Source organism: Desmodus rotundus, chromosome X (assembly GCF_022682495.2).
Source record: "Desmodus rotundus isolate HL8 chromosome X, HLdesRot8A.1, whole genome shotgun sequence".
NCBI lineage: Eukaryota > Metazoa > Chordata > Mammalia > Chiroptera > Phyllostomidae > Desmodus > Desmodus rotundus.
In genome coordinates, this window is record NC_071400.1 from 3,832,366 (window position 1) to 3,851,993 (window position 19,628).

Here is a 19,628-nt window from a genome sequence, read left to right on the forward strand (position 1 = left end):
TTCACCACATCTGCTCTCACTCACCTCCACTCCCATACATTTCACTGCATGGCTGGATATCACCTCCAATACAATATACATAAAACTTGTATGTCTCCATTCCCCTTCTTTTACTTTTTCCCACTTCTGGTAAGTTTTCTGGACCTGCTGTTTCCTTTTTTCCATGTGTGTCTCTCTCTCAGATAGGATCCTGTATCTTCATGTCCAATGCCCCATCCTAGGCCTGGCCCTTATCACCTCAGGTTGCCTCCCCACTGCCCTTCCTGCTGCCCACATGTCTCTCTCCTCCTCAGGCTACTTTTCAGCTATGAATTTCTCAAAACTCCTCTGCTGGTGCCACTCTCCATGCTCAAGGAGCTTCGGTAGCTCCCTGCCGTCAATCTCTCAAAGCTCTCCTTCATCCAGCCCCGCCTATGGACCCAACCCTGGTCTTGGACTTGGCAGGACCTTCCATTCTGGCCAAACTCAGTGTTTTGCAGGCAGATGCACTCCCACCTCGGTGCGCCTGATAAAGCCACGTCGTTGGCCGTGGTTAACTGTAGGGACACTAGGGCTAGGCCGCTTCTTCCTAGCTGTGTGATCTTAACCCCCGCTATGATCCTTAATTCCTTCCCTGGTGACTCTAGGTTGCATCCTCTCTCCTTTTGCCTCTTTCACTAATTTCTAGCTAGGGTAAGAAGAAAATGAGACAACTACTTGGAGTTATTCAAGTTGTCAACCAGAGTAGTATTCTCCAAACCAGAATGCCCACTTGTGAACAGTAAGATCTAAAGCATCACTTAATCCAAAACAAACAGCATCGTTTTCAACATCTGTCTAAAGTTCCACAACCTGAGCCTGAAAACCAGGCAAGCTCTGAGGCAGATAACAGCAACGGAGTTAACATCTCTGTAAGACTGCAGCAGATTCTCTGCGGCCAAGGAGACTGTTTACATAACATGTACCAGGTGGCCTCCCCGCCAGTCTATTGTTGGGAGGATTTACAGCCAGATGGCTCCGGGGCTGGGCTGCTGTTTGTGGAAGAGTCGCACAGGTGCTCGGTGGTCATCAGGGAAAAGAGAAGAGATGCCAGGTGAGACAAACCGCACTTGGAATATAAAAAACCCAAAAATCACAAGAATTGCTTTTTCTTTTCCCTGTGACTTCGTAGTTCATACTCGGCTGGTTTCAGTTTTAATCTGGGTGTCGCTATGGCCCATAACGAAATAATTTCATTTCTGAGCAGAAAAATCAATCCATTCAAGTGACGATGACTATACACACACACACACACACACGCACGGAAAGGAAGTACGCAAATATCATCTCTTTTCATGACATAATCATCCTTTTCCTAGTGTGAACGTGGGCTCTGTGAGTCACTAGGCATCAGCTTGCTTCAGTGTCCCATCATACCGCCCGTGTTTCACTTGAATCAAATGAAAGATCTAGCCCTGCCTTCGGGCGCACCTGGAAGGCATTAACTGCAGCTGGTCTGGCTTCATCTGAAAAGGTGAGTCCAGATGCGCATCGGGCTCAGCAAAAGCAAGACAGACCACCTGATCCAGGGGCCACCATGTACTCTGGTCTCAAACCAACACGTGCTAGGATGCAAAGCTTGGGAAACCCGAACAAGCGTCTTAAGGTATGAAGCATCCAATACACTTTTCTCATTCACTACAGACTCATGGCAAAGGATGGCGCCTCCTTCTGTACTTCCTTCAAAGAAGTTACAAGGTGATCTCAGATATAATGGTGACCAAACATACTGGGGAAATTGCTTGCTTGGTCTGTACCTCAGCTATGGACCCTTCTGGTATGAAACTTCAGCCGCTAGCTTAACCTAGTAGACCCAGAAGTTTCTGAAGTGAGATCCAGCTGCTGCCCCAAGTTTCACATAGTTAAAAGTTCGGTATATTAAAAAAGTTGAGAGGACAAGTCCTTTAGAGAAAAGTGCAGCTAAGTGAGCCAAGGAGTGCACCGACCGGAGAGAAGGCATGTTTCTGGACCACCGAGCACGATCCTGTTTGTTAGAGAAGTCTCCCACACTGGAGAAGCTCCCAATCTGATAAACGTTGGCTTGAATCTCCTCAGCATCTCGGAAATAGGAGTTATTGTCAAGTGGTTCTGGGATCTTTTGACATCACCCAGGTGTCTCTGACCCATCACACAAGTTTCTCATGTGAGGTCCACAGACCCCACACCCTGCTCAAAACCACCCCGGCATTTTCAACAAGCAGCCTGAGTGATTCTGAATGATGCATCATACTGAGTCTTAAACTTGCTACCACTGGAGTTTAAATTACAAGACTTTCACACTGGCTGGTGTGGCTCAGTGGATTCAGCGTCGGCCTGTGAACCAAAGGGTCACCAGTTCGATTCCCAGTCAGGGCACATGCCTGGGTTGCAGGCCAGGTCCCTAGTAGGGGTCGCGTGAGAGGCAACCACACATCGTTATTTCTCTTCCTCTCTCTCTCCCTCCCTTCCTCTCTCTATAAAAATAAACAAATGAACATCTTTCAAAAAAAGAAAGTACAAGAACTTCTTACTGTACTGGGCCATTTAGAAGAAACCAGAGTCTCTGAAACTGTTTCCTGGCTTCTCTTTCTTCTCTCAGGTTCCAGGCAGGCTGAGGAATTACAGTAGCTTGTCAGGAGGATCTTCCCAGTGTGCCTTGAGAGGCTATCTGAAACTGCTCTGCTGTATCCCCACTCCTGCCCCCACCCTGCCATTCAGCACTGAGGCTGTCAATGGCCCTAATGGGAAATTCTTGCAGCGTCTCTCTATGCAACCATTTAGAAGCAATTTTATATAGCTATGTTCAATCTACCCAAGTCAGAGTCCAATATTCTCAGAGATAAACAATTAGTAAAACAAAACATAACACGACTTAGCAATCTTCTCTCCGTGAATTCAGTAAGAAGCATGCCATCCCAAGCTGGAGCCTACCCTGACCTCTACCTGTCTCTTGAGCCAGCTTCAGACCTATCTCCAAAATGTTCCTAGCCCAGACAGCGTGCCCTCCTTCTCGGACTTGCTTGCTGCAGGTACTAAGATTCAGGCAATCCAGGCACACCCATGAGGATTTCTTGCTGTCTTCATGCCTTAAGAGTTGGGCAGGAGAAGCCTAGGGGGGACACAGGGAACTCAAAGAGCCCCAAATTGAAGGTGACCGCATCTTGGGCCCTATACCTGAATTCTTGAATTTCTTCAAGTGGTTCCACTGAGACCAGCCCTGGCAGCCTTAACTTTTCCTGGACTGATATTTGAAGGCCAGCTTGAAGTTTCCTGGGGAGGGGGGTGGGGGCTCCACTAGGTTTACAGAAGGGTAGGAGGAGGGGGCTAAAACCACACGAAGAATCTGTCCTCCGTGCCTCCCACATACCTAGTTCTGTAGTCATCAACACCACAGCCAGAGGGTGGGTGGGCAAGGAAGACATAAGAAGGGAAAGTCATTTTTTTTTATCCATTTGACAGATGTCGTGTTAAAATCTTGTAGGGGAAGGAGGGCTGTAGGTGGGGGGAGGAGCAGAAAAGATAGGTTGGAACTAATAGTTCTCAAAGCTGGCTCTAAGTGTGGCCATCTGGTGGTGAGATCAGGAACAGCATTAAGTCAGGGGTACTGTGACCTGGTCCTAAATCTGGAGAAGAGACAGAATAAATAAATATATTTCAATCAACTTAAACCACCTTGAAGTCTACTGAGCATGCCCACCTAGGACACAGGCTGGCAAAGGCTGGAGCCTTGGTATGCATTTCCAAAGAGATTATAATTATCTCCTGGGGAGTCCTTACAGCCCAAAAAGGAAATCTGTATTTAATCAGAAAGCGGAAGATGGTTTCCAATGGCTTATTGATTTCTCTCTGCCTGTTGGCTCAGTGTGAGAGAAAAGACTGGCCAAGGCACTCAGCAGTGCCTCTGGTCCTGTCCTCAGCGTTTCCTGTTCAGAGGTGGGCCATGTTTCTCCTGACAGAAACACAGTCCTGGGTTCTCAACACACATGCTAAATGGTGGATGAGGGGTGTTCGATGAGCGGCCCCCGGGTCAGGCCCCAAGGGATTCAAACTGACTGATCTGGCTTCCCTTCAGATCATGCCATTGAAGGCTCAGACAGAAGGATGCTACATCTAAACCAAGGCTGCCAGAAGGGTACAAGCAAAATCAGACCCACCCTCAGAGCCCTGGAGGAATGGCATCAGGTCTATGTCTGCAAGAAAAATGGTTGTGCTTGTAAGAAAAGAACTTCAGGTAGGTCAACCAGGTTTATGTAAGAGAGCGTCTGCCTGTCTGGGCTATCTGGGGAAGGTGGGGGAAGAGGGGAGAAGGAACCCAGGGCAGCTGACTGAAGGAGAAAACATCCAGGAAGTTACTAGGACTGGAACCTACTCTTCTGGACTCTGACCCAGGCTCGAGAGCCTGAAAGGCAGTGCATTCTTATTCTCCAAGAAGGTTAGAATCGGAGACTACCAAAAGCCGGCACACCTAGTTCATTCAGTCTAACAGTTTGCAGAAAAGAAAAGAGTCTCTGGTGAGAAGTTGCCTGACATGTCAAGCTAGTCAGCAGCGGAGCCAAGATCAGAAAGCAAGCCTACGAAGGATGCTTGTCAATTATTTCCCATTAGAAATTGTCAAATGGTTTAAAAAATGAACACCTACCCCAGTATGTAAATGCTACTAATGTGGTTATGTTTTATTAAAAATCCCCACAAAATAGAAATCATGGTGAGCTTAACAAATTAAAATGTCAAAACTTCCAATATTTTCTCCCTGTACTTCACTTTGAAGATCACTATTTTAGACACCGTTGGTGCTCTTTCTTCCCTCCGCTCTCCAGAGGTCACCCCTTCAGTCCTGCAACCAGCACATGCCCCTCCCTCACCTCAGGGGCTCAAACAAGTCTGACTCTGGAAATTAAGGGGTGAGGAAATCCTCAGTATGAAGCGTAAGCAGAGGCACTTCCAGAATCTCCCTCACTACGAATGTCTTTGCTAAGAAATCTCAAATTCATATTCGCACTACAAAGCAAATGCTAGTGGGGAAAAAAGAATGGGATGGGAAGAATGTGCTCCAGGCCTGGCTTGGTTACTGACTTGCAGTATAAACTGGGACAGATGTGGCTCCTCTTTGAACTAGTTGGATCAGTTATCTCAAATGGAAAGCTGGGGTTGTTTTCGACAGATGCTGTTGTCTTGCTTCTAAAAGCAGGTTTGGACAAGAGCCAGAGGGGAGTAGAAAAAGACATAGTACCCTGGCTGGTTTGGCTCAGTGGATTGAGCATCGGCCTGTGAACCAAAGGGTCACCAGTTCAATTCCCAGTCGGAGCACATGCCTGGGTTGTGGGCCAGGTCCCCAGTAGGGGGCATGTGAGAGGCAACCACACATTGATGTGTCTCTTCCTCTCTTTTTCCTTCCTTTCCCCTCTCTAAAAATAAATAAGTAAAATCTTTTAAGATAAAAAATAAAAATAAAGATGAGGAAACAAGTTTGGACAGAAGAAGTCACTCAGCTATCCCAGGAGCAAAGACCGGAAGAGAGCCCAGATATTCTGACTCACAGTCTAATGGGGTTTTTTTCCCCCGTAATAATAAAAAATACTAACATTTACTGAGTACTTACCTGTCAGAGACAAATCTAACTTTTTATGTATACTAATTTATTTAATCACCATTTTAAAAATAAGGAAACCAAGATTCGGAGAGATTAAGTAATTGCTGAAGGTCCCACAGGGCCAGAACCAAAACCTAAGTACTTGTACTCTAGCTGATCAGTACTCTTCACCTCCATTCTGCACAGCACATCCCAATGCCCCAGAGGGTCAAGGAGCCTCCAAGGTACAGCTAGGTATAGAACAGTGTATGTACCGTACCACCGTACAAAACAGGAAAGGCCTGTAGGATCGGAGACTACCAAAACCTAGCAAGTAGAGGCATACCTCATTTTATCGCGCTTCCGTCTATTGTGCTTAGCAGATACTGAATTTCTTTTTTACAAATTGAAGTGGGTTTTTTTTTTTTTGAGATGGAATCTACTCCTGATAGAGATGTTTGTGAAGATTGTTGAAGTGATAACAAAGGATTTAGAATATTACATAAGACTAGTTAAGCAGCAGCAGGGTTAGAGAGGACTGAGTCCAATTTTAAAAGAAGATCTACTCTGAGTAAAATGCGATCAAACAACATTGCATGCTACAGAGAAACTGTGAAAGGAAGATTCCATGGACGTGGCAAACTTCACTGTTGCCTTATTTTAAGAATGGCCGCAGCCACCCCAGCCTTCTGTAACTGCCTCCCTGATCACGTGATACGATGGTATGCCACCATTGAGGCAGGACCAATAAGACTGCGATGTGTCGAGGGCTCAGAGGATGGTTAGCGATTTTCAGCCATAAAGTGATTTTAATTAAGATATGTACATTGTTGTTGAAGACATAATGCTATTGCACAGTTAATAGACTACAGTGGAGCATAAACACCACTTTTATAGGCACTAGGAAACTCAACAATTCCCGTGCTCTGAGATATGCCCGTATACTTATGCATCCATAGAACATTTCTGTACAAGGACTCACTAGTGGCTTCTGCAGAGAAAGCTGAGGAGCTGGAGGAAGTCTTTTCACTGTACACCCCCAAGTACCTTTTGAATTGTGAACCGTGTGAATGTACTTCCTATTGAAAAACAAAATCTTTAAAAATGAGGTGGCTACGGTCCACGGAGCTGAGGAAACTGTGTGGTGGCTTCTTGGCCGGACTCTCAAACTTGACCACAAGGTCCCTCTCTCTCCTCTCATCCTCCAGTGCCCCCACCCCTGACCTTGCCTATCTGATTCCCCCCAAAAGGCCAGTATTGTAGTCATTCTACAGGTTTCAGCAGCACAAGTGAAAACAGCAACAGACTGGGCTGGACCCCCACAGCCAATCAGCAGGCTACCGGAAAATAAGGTATTAGCGGCAGACAGATGAAGAATGACACGAAAAGCCTTCCTCCCCAGTGCTTAGCACCCCAGGCCCATCTCCTTCCTCTTACCACCCTATTTCTGTGTGACTACCTACCCACCCCTCTCCCGGGCTGGCTATAAAATAAAAATAAGCTAGGACGGCTCCAGGAAACCTGGCCCAGCTTGAGAGTCTGTGTTACAGAAGGAAGCACACACTAAAGGAGAAAAAGGCAGCCCCGCTGGGCTTTAATGTCCACCTTGAGGCCAGACGATCTCAAGGGACTCTCCCAGCTTCAGTTCTTCGATTTCCACTATCTTGTCTCTCAGGAGTTGAAAAGAGATTCCACAGACCAATGCCCTCAAACATTTCCTCAGATGCCTTTTGTCCTAACCCCTTACGCAGGTCAGCTACCCAGGGCTTCCGTGCCCAGGAAGCTGTGAGGAGCTGGGAGTGGCCAAGGTGCACCAAGCGCCTTCAGGGATCCTCCTGAAGTGGCTTAAACAGGCAGCACGCTTCCCTCTCACAACAGCTTAGCGTCTTCCCCAACGCTTCACTGCTTCCAAGATGCGGGGGACGAGTGGGACGTGAGTTGCTGTGGAAAGGATGAAGGGTCAGGCAGTGTGCCTCTCGTGGACAAGCAGGACACCACTGTGGAAGGCTGGCCCCCAGAGAGGCCCCGTTCTTTGCTGTGTGTCAGAGACAAAGCCAACTTTTTACATATATTAACTTAAGCTGCTACCAGCAAGCTTCCTGTAGCGATGGAATCCATTTTGTGGTAGCTTGGGGGTCATAGAAAGAACACTGATGCACCATGACCTAATCCTGTATCCTCGGGCTGTTCCTTCCTTCTCTGAGCCCCTGTACCCCCATTTGCAAAGTGGAGACAATACTTGCTTTTAAAAAATGGCAAAGGGAAGGAGTGGAGAAATAAAATGAAGACAAGCTCCTGGCTTACCCCCAAACTACCTGTAGTCATGACCTGGATGAACTCATAACAATCCAAACAGCAGTAAAAATGTTCAACATTTTCCAAGGCACTTTTCACACCCTTCAGTCATGAATTCTTATACCCACCAATCCTGAGACTTTACAGTGAAGCCATTTGATAAACCAGAAAACCAAGGCCCAGGAGAACTTTGCCCATAATCTATAGGGTGAGGAAAAATCTGATCGTGAGCTACACAGCCTAGTTACTGACCCGCCCCGTTCAACACACCAAGAGAAATGGCCGAGCACAAAACTTAGAATGAGGAACTCTCTCGGGTCAGAGCCAGCACTCCAGGCAGGTGGCAGGACTTGGGAGAAGGAAGTCCCTGCTCCTGATGCCCCTTGCTTTCCCTCACTCTCTAAGTTTCCCAGGAGTCAGACCTATATGACCACGTAGATGTTGCAAACCCGTTTTCTGGAAAAGAATGGACTTGGCATTGAAAAGCATCTCTACAGGTGGGGTGATGTCAGCATAACTTTCACCAACCTGACCCCATGACGTTGCCTTCCCCAGGCCCCTTCTTTGGTCTTTTCTTTCAATGGGTACTCTGATAGGGTTCTGACCCGGTTGTTGGTGAACCCCAAGACCAGCTCAGGGGGTAGGGGAGGTATAGCTTTGTAGGTAAAGGACGAGTACATCTCCAAAGAATTTTCTCAACGCTTAGCCCATGTGAACCTTGCTGGCATCTGGAGACAATACTGGCTATTTTACCTCCAAATAAGAATCAGGTAGAGGAGGAGGACTTGAGTGAGGCACACCCTAAGCACAGAATAGAGTAGCGACTAGAACTGTTGATTTCCAGCCCACAGCTGAGAAACTGGTACAAGGCTGTCACACTCAACAGTAACCCGCCGGGGCTCTGAGGCTGCTGCTCCAGGGCAGACCGGCCACACTCTGGCCACCCGTCTCGCGGCTTCCCACCATTCATCTAGACCCAGTCTAGGGCCTCCTCCTTCCAGCTCCAGCCTTGGGTTGCAAGGGCCAGAAAGGCCTCCCCAGGACACCCCGACCTGGTTTCCAGCTTAAGAAACTCTAAAAATAGCAGGCCCTCATTAGTGGGGCCAGATGGCCCAAGCTGCTACGATGCCTGGGGGCAGGGCCATGGTCATTAAAGATGTGGCTGTTCTCTCCACCCACCAGTGACCCAGGAGAGTGTGGGGCCCAGCCCCGCTGTATGCGTTCTACTACTTGGCCTCCCACCCACAATTTAGATATAGTTGCTCAGGTCCAAGTTTTTAATTCATTCCCAAGAAAATGAAGTTCAATAAATCAGTTACTTTAGGTTTTCTAGGACACTGTTTTCCAATGACAGCATTCCGTAATGGTTTTTAAGTGCACTAGGGGACGCAGAAGCAGGCTCAAGCTTTCTGTATTGATCAGTGTCAATTTATCTCCTCCCCATCCGTTCTCCATCTGCCCGCTAACTCTACCTCTGCAGGCTGGGTTCTCAGTTTTCCTTGCCCTGTGGAGCCTGCTGTGACACACTCCACCTTGAGTGTTCATTTTATTCCCACGTGCCCTGCTCTCTGAGTCCTGATTTCAAAGAAAGGAAGGGGAATGACAGAGGCCCACCACATGGGGCCAGTGCACTGTTGTGCCCACTTGGAAGACTGGGACAGCTGGCCAGCCCTAGGAGTAGGCTGCATTCTGTATCAGTGTGTCCCACAGGGGTGTGTGGGGCATGTGAGCATGTCCCATAGCTGTGTTCCACTGTGCCTCATGGGGACAGGGTTGTTTGCCCATGTACATCCTGAGGAGTGTGGGTCCTGGGGGCAGGAGTGGATCTGAGTGTGTATCTATCTCAGTGTGCCCCACGTGTATGTATGCTATGTATATGTGCCCTATGGGTGTGCAGTGGTGCTTCATATGCATCCATGTGTGTTCACACACACACACGAATATGCATAAGCATACATCATGTGTCTGTGTGTGTACACTGCCTTTGCTGAGTATGTGTTAAGTGTGAGTGTGCCCCACACTTAACTGAATGTGTATACTCCGAGTATATTAATGCAAAAGTGAACCCCACATGTGTGTCCCATGTGTATCCCAAGCATGCCGCACATGTGTCTGAGTGTACAGAAGCGTGCACTGCATGTGCCCTAGGGTGTGTGGGTACGGGTAGAGGACATGGTTAGACAGCAAGGCTGGACCAACTCTCCTCTCCCACAATTTCTTTCTAACGGCTTTCCTCTAAGACACCCAGGCCAGTCTGCTCCTAACCAGGTCAAAGGGCTTGGGTTCAGTGTTCACCTCCATGACTTCCTGAATGTGGTGACCATAGATGCTCTTCCCAAGAGGCCTAGCCACCACTCCACTGCAGCCTCGCAACTATGAAGTCTAGCAACTAGGAAGAGACAGGACAAGGGTCGTGGACTACATCTGGGACTTCGGGCAAATTTTTCTTTCTCCCTAGGCCTCAGTTTCCTTAACAGTACTATAATGGAGTGGGTTCAATGATGTTATATAAGCTTCTTTCTCATTCTCATCTATAGACTTTCTCATGGTTTAAGTGCCATGGATGAACTCTGGTCCCTCACACCACCTCCACCACGAAAAGACAGTGCACAGATGCGTGCATGCACATTAGCACCTACAGACGTCTCATCCTAGCTAAGCCCCCTCTAGCTCTGGGCAAGCTACTGCTTGACTGCCTAAACCTGACATTCCAAAGTCACAGAATAAAAGGGATAAAGTCTCAAAAGACATACAATCTTCACCAAAGCACAGGCAAAATGAGATGGGCTTTATCCAAACCATTTTTCCCCATCCTTTGGGCTGACTGTGGGAACTACTGATGGCAATAAGCCAGCTTTTATGTCCAATGCCTAGTCTCTAAGAGCCTGACCAGGTAAATCCATAAAGAGAAAACCTCCAAACAGCACATGAAGGACCATATAATCTCAGGCCACTCTTCTGCATTTGGCAGGCCCTCTTATGCATCCCTGAATAAGATGATATCTGGGTGGACTCATCATGGGTCAAACACCATAGTTTTCCATGTATAATGTGCACTTTTTTGCCCAAATTTTTGATGGAAAAATAAGGATGTGCATTATACATGGGTATAATGATTACATGCCATGGGTATAATAATCCCATGTATAATGTGCACAAAAACATGGGTGCGCATTATACACAGTAAAATACTGCAGATGTATATGAATAGCCAATTAGTGGTTCGATGCCAATCGCACCAGCATTATCTAGTGGCATTTGCCTAGTTTTCTCTGCTATCTTAACTAACTTTTATAATAAGACCTACATAGAGGCAAGTGCAGAAGACATCTTTAAAACAATCTCCTTGCCCAAGACCACTTGGTGTGGATGGGTAGACAACAGCTATTTCTATATACTATGCTCCTCCTTGTACACAAGTGCTTTTAAGAGTCAGCACTGATCTCAGCCCTGGCTGGTGTAGCTTAGTGGACTGAGTGCTGGCCTATGAACCAAAGGGTTGCTGGTTCGATTCCCAGTCAGGGCACGTACCTGGGTTGTGGGCCAGGTCCCCAGTGGGGGCCACATGACAGGCAACCACACATTGATGTTTCTTTCCCTCTCTTTCTCCCTCCCTTCCCCTCTCTCTAAAAATAAATAAATAAATAAAATAAAACCTTTATTAAAAAAAGAGTCAGCACTGATCTCAGTAAATCAAAGCAATTCTCTAAGTTTTCATTTCCTTAGCCATAAAATGGGGGGAATAACCCTGGCCTTGTGCACTTCACAGGGTTATGGCGGAAAAACCAATGCGGTAGTAAGACTATACAATAGTTCTTATCTTCTCACTCTGCCCGGGGAGCAACTAGAATTTTCCAAACAAAACGATGCAGATAAAGGTGAAGAGTGTGTATTTGTTCTAAGTAGGTCATTTGTTAAGAGCTTGCTATTTCTAACACAACTCTTAATCATATCATGAAAACCCAGTAACGTTCAGCACAAATCCTAGCCAAGGAGCTGGGGGCCAAAAATTGGTTTTTAATTGCCAAGTGCCTAGGTGGTTCTGGCTTTATGGGCTTGAGAAGGCACTAAATAAAGACACAATTAACCCTGGCTTTCTTCCAAATTTTTCTTTTAGCTTTGCAGGAGATAGGGAGCGAGAAAGCTAGTCTGCTATTCATAGCCTCATGTGTGTGGCCAGGTGGGGGGATGGAGCTGGGGGTAAATAAAAGAAAGCTTCTTATTAAAAAAAATCCCAGCTTCCCACAAAGAACAACAGACATAGGGCAGGTTATAGAGTTTCTAGCCTTCCAAGGGAGAGAAGTGAAAGAGAGTCCTCCATGATGTGATGGAGAACAATGAGGCACGAAGACAATGGGATTTGTTCAAGGTCATCCAGAGATTAAGTTCCCATTTGCAGCCCTTCTTTATTCATGTGGATGTCTTTCATTACCAAAACCTTGACAGGGAGCCTGCCAAGCATCACACCCCTCAACTGTAGCAGTCACCCAGAGCCTCCTGCCTCAGAGAGCTCTCCCAGATTATTGGCTCCAATGAACAGAAAAGAAAACCAACTCAGAGAGGCTAAATGACTTGCCCAAGGTCACAGAGCTAAAAAAAAAAAAATGACAAACTACTAGTTCAGTGACCCTTTGGCTTTCATCACACCATACAGGTTTCCCTTGCCACCCCTGAAAGACAAGAGAACCTTGTAAGTCTCCAAGCTCCAGGAAGTCACATGCTTGCAAGGCAAAGTTCTAGCTCCAATACTCCCACAAACGCACGGTGTTTTCATGGGAGAGTCCTTTCTCCATCAGTGCCGAGTTCCCTGGCTCTTATGATGAGGGAATTAGATTCAGAACAGCTGTTAACACCCCTTTTCTAGAAGACATAGCTGTCTGGAATGACCTTCGATGTCACTATAACTTCCAGAACTTGAGCCCATATCAAACAGTGTATGACAAGTTTTTGAGCCTCACCTTTGTCATCTGTAAAATGAAGATAATCCCTGCCCTACCTGCTTTACAAGGCCACAGAGAAGAGCAAGTGAGACGATGCAAACTCCAGTGCAAAGTGTAAGACAATGTTCAGGAGGGACAGTAAACATCAAGGAAGAGTCCAGAGTCAAGGGAGCATCCACTAGCTGCAGTTGCTTTCCTCTAAATTCAAATAGAGAAACTACCTGTGCACGTTAGATACGCAGCACAGGGCTGCATCCAGGCCTCCCTGCCTCAGAAGAACAAATAGAGTCTGCAGTCCAATAAATCCTCCAGAGGCCTCCTGTGCAGTTCAACCTGGTTTCTCAAGAAAAACATCTCAGCTGGTTGCAAGGTCCAAAGGAAATAAATAAATCCCTGCACTCCCCCTGGGCCCTAAGCACAAAGCAGTTTCATCATTTTGCCTTTGTTCTGAGCCCTCCCACCATGGCAGGCCTATCAGAGCCTCTCTGAGGGACTCCTGGCTCCCCCGTGCCTCTTTCCCAATGCCAAAGCACCCACTGCCCAGACCCGCTGCCAACCAGCAGGGTTAATGAAGAGAGGAGGAAGAAGAGAGTAGGCGGAGGAGCGGCTGTGGGAGGTGCAGCTAAAAGTAGCTGCTGCCTTTAGGCACCACACTCTGAGGGGGTGGGGGGTGGGCTCTTAGCACATCCTTCCTGCAGCCAGATGGGCATGGAGGTGCATGGTTTCCCCTCCTCTAATGAAGGCAGGCAGGCAGAGAGATCAGAGCTGCCAGAACCATTCCCAGAGCTGTCTATGGGTGCTCGGTGCTGGCCTCCTCTGGGCCCCGAGGGCTGATGGCCTTTCAGCACTGTGGCTGCGTCCAAGCCTCCCTGTCTCAGAAGAACAAATACAGTCTGCAGGAGATTCCGTGCTCTCCCACTCCCATCTCAACGCCTGGCACCTCAAGGGGTGCTGACAGGCCTGCTCCCCTCCAGGAGGTTACGTAATACTCCTGTTTTCCCAGCCACTCTGTCAGCTTGCTTTCTCCAACCAAACCTGAGAGCCATCAGGTCTCTGACCCAGCCAAGGGAGCGTACAGCCAGCGCCCTGTAGCAGAGGCCGCAGGTTACAGGAGGCAAGGTCCTAATTTGAGGAGTTGGGATCCCAGACCGATCACTGAACCTCAGACAAGTCACTTTCCCTTCAGTCTCTCAGTTCTCTCACTTGTAAAACAGGAAGGGGAAAGGCATGCTGCAGACCTCCCAAGTACTCTAACCTCTGCTCCAATGTGATTCCCTGCGAATCCTGGCCACTGAAACGAAAGCCCCTCTCTCTCACCCAAGGCTGTCCCATCTCCCCAGCAGTCTGGCCGAGCTGGGGCGAGCCATCCCCACTCTCCTAATTCCAGTTCCCCCAATGACTAAGGTTTCCATTGGCAAGATGGTTGCCTGGAACTCTACACTCTGTCCTCCACCTCTGTCCCAGGCCCATTTCAACTGCACAAGTTCTGCTTTTTTTCTCTTTTATATACTAGCATCTGGCTCAACTTTCATTTAAGAACATGGTTCTTCTATTGAACCCACAGCTTTCATTTTAGTGATATGGAAACTGAGGCCTAGGGGGGAAGGGCCCTGATCAAGCCCTGGCAGCAAGGCAGGCACAGGGCCAGCCCCAGCTGGCTCCCTGGGGTCCCCGACGCCATGTGCCGGGTTTTTTCCTCCTCCTGAAGGTTCGCCTTCCACATGCAGTCCCTCTGCCATAGACACAACTTTCCCTCTTCTCTGCTACCAACTCTTGATGTTGGTGCCAACAAATCAAACACCCTGCTCCTGTCAGGGGCCTGAAAGTAGCACAGAAGAATGATCACAGCAAGGAACAACTGACCTTATATACATCCGTCCCTTAACCTTTCCTTTTCCTCCAGGTTGCCCCTTTGTTCCTTCCTTCAAAGTTTCCTCCTCAGCTCTGCTCTATGTCAGCGGAACCCCTTCAGTTCTCAAAGGCCATGAACACATTCTGACCGCAGAGTTGACTATGCAGGCGACCCTGGAAGAACAGGAGGGTGTGGCCTCAAGAGGCCTGGGTTCTAGGTCAGGAACTACCACTTCCTGACTGCTGACCTCACGTAAGTCACTTAATCTCTCTGTGCCTCAGTTTCCTCAATTCCTGCCAGTTTGGGGGAAAGAGCCAATGAAATAACTAGGGAATTTTATTTGTTGAAATTCTTATTAACAGTAGTAGTAGTAATAGTAGTAGTAGTAGTAGTAATAAGTAAATGAATGGCTACTTAAAATACTGCAGGAAGGGGCTCTGGGCTACCAAAGCAGCCAGCTCCTTGCCTCTGAGGCTTTCCCAGACCTATGAGGCTGGTATTTTATCTTTAACAGGCAAGTTTCAGTTACCCATGCCACATGTCCCAAACTGGCACCCTCCTGCCTCTCAGCTCACTACAGGACTCCCTTCCCTGCTGGCAGCCAGTGTGTGCTCAATGAATACAACCTATAGTTCAGTTGTTCTAGAAGAAACCGAAGCCAACCATAATTAGGACGGAAATTCTATTATCCCCGAAATCACCGTATGCATTCCAAACCTGCTAAAAGGAATCTTTAGGTTACCTGCTGGCTTTGAAGAATAATATTCTTAATCATTTTGATCACTAGTATTAATCACAAAGTAAGCACAGATCATTAGAGCTCCAAGAAATCTTTGACGGTCTCTAATGTACCGAACCTCATTTTACAGAGGAGGAAACCAAATTTCATTGGCAAGAAGTCATTTACCCGAAGTCACCCAGCGAGTAAACAGAATCTTTTTCACTGGGACAGCAAATGCACAGGAGCTGACTTTTTTCCTTGAAGGGCTCGAAGCGCCTCCCAGCTGACAATTTCAAGTCCAAATAGGTCCTCAGACTATTCACTCTCCAGGGTTGAGTCCACCTCTTTAGAGTGGGCAGCGGCCCCTAGAATTCGTCAAGGCCCCCACAACCCCAGAATAAAATCTCGCCATCTGTGAAGCCTGCCTATTCACGTGTGTGATCAGCCAGCTTCAGGCTGCGCTGGCATTTCCTTTGAACATAGCATTGCACTCATTCTCATCCCTGGCTAAACACTCCTGCCACCTCAGGAAGCTTTTAAAAAATATTGATGCCAGAGCCTCTCCACGACCAACTCAATTAGACCTCCCTGAGAGATTCTAGGAGCTGTTGTTAGTCTTGTTAAATCCCCGGGTGATTCCATTGTGCAGCTGGGACCGAGCACCACTGGGTTAGTTTGAACAATTCAGCCAACCAAGGGACACGTGCACAAAGACTTTCCTGAACTCTTTGAAAACCAAATATATTCTGTTTTAACGCTACATCTATGCTGTGCAGCTTTCCCAAAGATGGGAAAGAATGATGATGGGAAAAAAAATACAAGAAAGATTAATTTTTTTTTTTTTTAGAAGTGGTACACAGAATCTACAGTGGTAACGCTGACCCTCAGGCAATTCTGGACCCAGTCAGGGAACATACAGTTTGTGCGTACTGAAAGAACACAGGGAACCCTGGAGCCTACCACAGGAGCTACCAGGAGTAAGATGCTAAGTGACTCATAGTCCCTGGCCATGGGCTTGGTACATGAGTGCTGTGAATGGAGCCTACATCTTGATGTCTACAAAGCATACAAGTCTATCACGCCACATTATCCTCATGCACACATTAGTACACAGGTGGCAAACACAAGGCCCCGCGGGCCGAATCTGGCCTCCAGCACCTTGTTTCTACCCGGCGCCAGCACTGAGCTCTCGCTTAACTGTTCAGGAGTAGTTACATGTATACAGTCCTAAAGTTACATTTGGCCCTTTGAAGGCAACCCCGAGGCTGATGTGGCACCCAGTGAAAATGAGTTTTAACACCCCTACTTTAGTAGGATAGATTACGGTGGAGCCCCAATGGATTCGGCACCAACTGACTGGGTATATACAAAACTTAATGGGCTGCAACTCCAAAAGGAGGATGTGGTGAGATGTCAGTGGAATGAGTATCAACCTCATCGCATTGAACATTTCTTTGAATGAACAACATGAAGCTGCACAGAATGGACCAAGCAAATAAAACAGAAGTGGAACTGATGCAATGCTAGAAGGGACAGCTAATTTGTTGCACGGTATGAAGAAAAATGTAAAACCCCATAGGGAAAAAAACTAGAATAATGGACCAACCAAACAAAGTAACGTTTAACAAGTTTGGTTCAAAAGGCCAATTTCACGAGAACGCAGAGGACTGGACTAGACAGCAAAGTGTGTGAGCCTATAGCCCAAAGGGCTAAATACAATGGCTTTTAATACAGACAGCACATCTGAATCACCTCGTGGAGCCTTAAATTTTAAAACTTAAAAAAAAAAAAAACCTGCTGGGGATGTATCCCACGCCAATTATGCCAATTAAGTCAGATGTCTCAGAGTGGGGACCTGACATAGGTATTTAAAAACTCCCCAAGTGATGCCAATGTTCAGCGAAGGTTGACAACCAGTGGAAGGTGCATTAGCAGATAATTCACAGACAGATCAAAGTCCTTTTGTACTTGTTCCTGATCAAGTGGCACCTGGAGTAGTGCCGATGGGTTCTGAGTAGCACATTTCTCAAGAAACACAGAAAAATAAGAGTGCTTCAAAAGGAAGGACAATTTTATGAAAACTGCAGTTCCTTGAAAACATTCTATCTTTTAGGCTCCAGCAATTCACACTGCCTTTCTCCTTCAATATCTCAAATAGTGAGTTTTTGTAAGACTAAAGGGGACTCTGATGTATATTCAAGATAAAAGGCAGCATTTTCTTAAATGAAGAATTCTGTGCAAAATTGCCGTATCAATGAAAGGTATAAAAACCACTAACAATGTAAGCAAGTAGCTCAGGAAGCTAGTATGACTTCAGGGGAGACTCGTAGACCTCTCCCCGTGACTCCGTTTAGCCTCACACGAGCTGGGAAGAATCAACTGTGACTCTCCCCGCTCTGTTTGAAAAGGAGACCCACTCCCATCCCACCCATCTCTCTGACCTTTACTTTCCTCGTCTGTAAAACCAGGAATAACGCTCATCCCTACGCACTGCACAAGGCTGACGTGACACTGAAAATTAGGACGTGAAATCGCTTTGCGAACTCCATAGGCCCAGGCACTGACAAGGGATTATTAGCATTGCCATTATTGGAAAGTTTCCTGTGTCTTCTCTCTCCTCGAGGCCCCTCCCCTTCTAGCTTTTCTGCTTCGTACTTCTGTGCCACGGCAAAGCGCAATGAACTCCATACTGTTCAGAGGTACACCCACCTAGTGACGGGAGACACTCTCTGCAGGTATCAGGAGAACGAAGCTTTGATCAAGGATTCTTGGAAAGCAAGAGACTCAGTTGGCCTACAACAAGTTGCAGAGCTAGAAATAAGAGCTAGAGAGCCTGAGATTCTCCATCTCCATCCCACTTCTTGGGGAAAAGCCACTGGGGCTGGATCCAGATGCTTTGTGGGAGGTCTTCTGAGGAGGCAGTTATTTTGGGAGAATAGGCTCAATTCCCAACCACATCCCTGTCCAGGGCAAGCACTGCACAGGCCAAGAGGAGCAGAGGCCAAGATGGCAGACAAAGGCTAGGGGGAGGACATGATTTGGCACCATCTCTACAACTGCCAGACTGCCGTCCAGGCACAGCCAAGCCCTCTCCATGCGGGCTTCACCACGGGGCTGAAGAGCACTTCACCCGCTGGCGCACTGGGGTCCCTCAGCTCCCTGGCCACGTAATCACCCACATTCAAGGGGATGAGAGAATCTCACCCAGGGCCCAGACCCTGTTCACCGGCCCCACAATGAAACTGGCCTTCCCAATTTCAACCGGCCCAGCCTTTGCAGTCGAAAACTAATCAGAGACCAACATAGAAACAAATCCCTCAGATTCCACCCTGCAGCTGGGCTGGGCTCCCTGAGCCACAAAGGAGATGAGGGGCATGCTGCATGAGCAGCTGTCACAGGTTCTGACAAACAGGCCGTCTCCATGGGGGAAAAGCACTCTGTTTCCTTCACCTCCTCCCTGCCTCAGCCAGAAGTCAGGGGGAAAAGAAAACTTTTTTAGGGTCCACAGACCTCGCACTAAAGCTAGGCTGTGAAATGGCTCAGTCAATCTTAAGGAGGAGGTAGTAACTGAAGAGGGATTTGACCCCAGGACCTTGCCAATCAACCGTCCCAGTAGCTGGGAGAACACTAGGCTCTGTACACCTTCTGTGTATTTGCAGGCAACCAGGATCTTGCTCCTTCTCTGTTCTCTCCCCCAAAGCATCTCCTCACGTCCTGCTGGGCTCAAGCCCCCTTTCTCCTGAGCCTTAGGGCCTGCACATTTGAAGGGTGGGATCTGGAGCTCAGCAGGAGCTGAGTGATGCACGGGTTGCTAGGATACAGGCTGAGAGCATTTTCTTGAATCTCCCAGTAGGGATCTGGAAGCCAAAATTCCTGAGTTGGAATTTTGCCCCTCCTAGTACCAAAAGGTAGCCTCCACCCAGGCAGTGGAAAAGAAATGAAGAACTTTGTTGAACAAAGTCAGCACAAATCAGACGGGACAAGTCCTCTTTTCGTCCTTACCTACCCACTGACAGTGGGGAGAAGGCTGTTTCTGGAGGGAGCAAAGGGACAAGGGGGAAGATTAAGAAAAGAGGCAGGAGAGAGAAGAAAAAGGAAAGAAAAAGTCCAAATGCAGAGGATTCCACTCCTCTGGCTGCATGTTTCATTTTCTCCCACTCTCCTCGTTTTGCATACCCTCACACGTCTAAAGGAGAAATGCCAAACCTTTAGGATTCACAGAAGTAAAAAGTCACACTGCCAACTTTGGTTCTC

At 47.5% G+C, this 19,628-nt stretch overlaps 1 protein-coding gene across 7 annotated transcripts in view; it reads right to left on the reverse strand.

Annotated features, from left to right (window-relative positions):
- Nucleotides 1-19,628, reverse strand: part of ARHGEF9 (Cdc42 guanine nucleotide exchange factor 9) — a 205,477-nt gene that overhangs the window by 77,650 nt on the left and 108,199 nt on the right. Inside the window, exon 1 of one of the 7 annotated variants that reach the window (XM_053917175.1) lies at nt 2,529-2,567. The exons of the other annotated variants lie outside the window; for them this stretch is intronic. The gene's annotated coding sequence lies outside the window, so the exon portion shown is untranslated. Of the gene's footprint in view, nt 1-2,528; nt 2,568-19,628 lie in introns of those variants that run through there. 7 annotated transcript variants of the gene reach the window in all.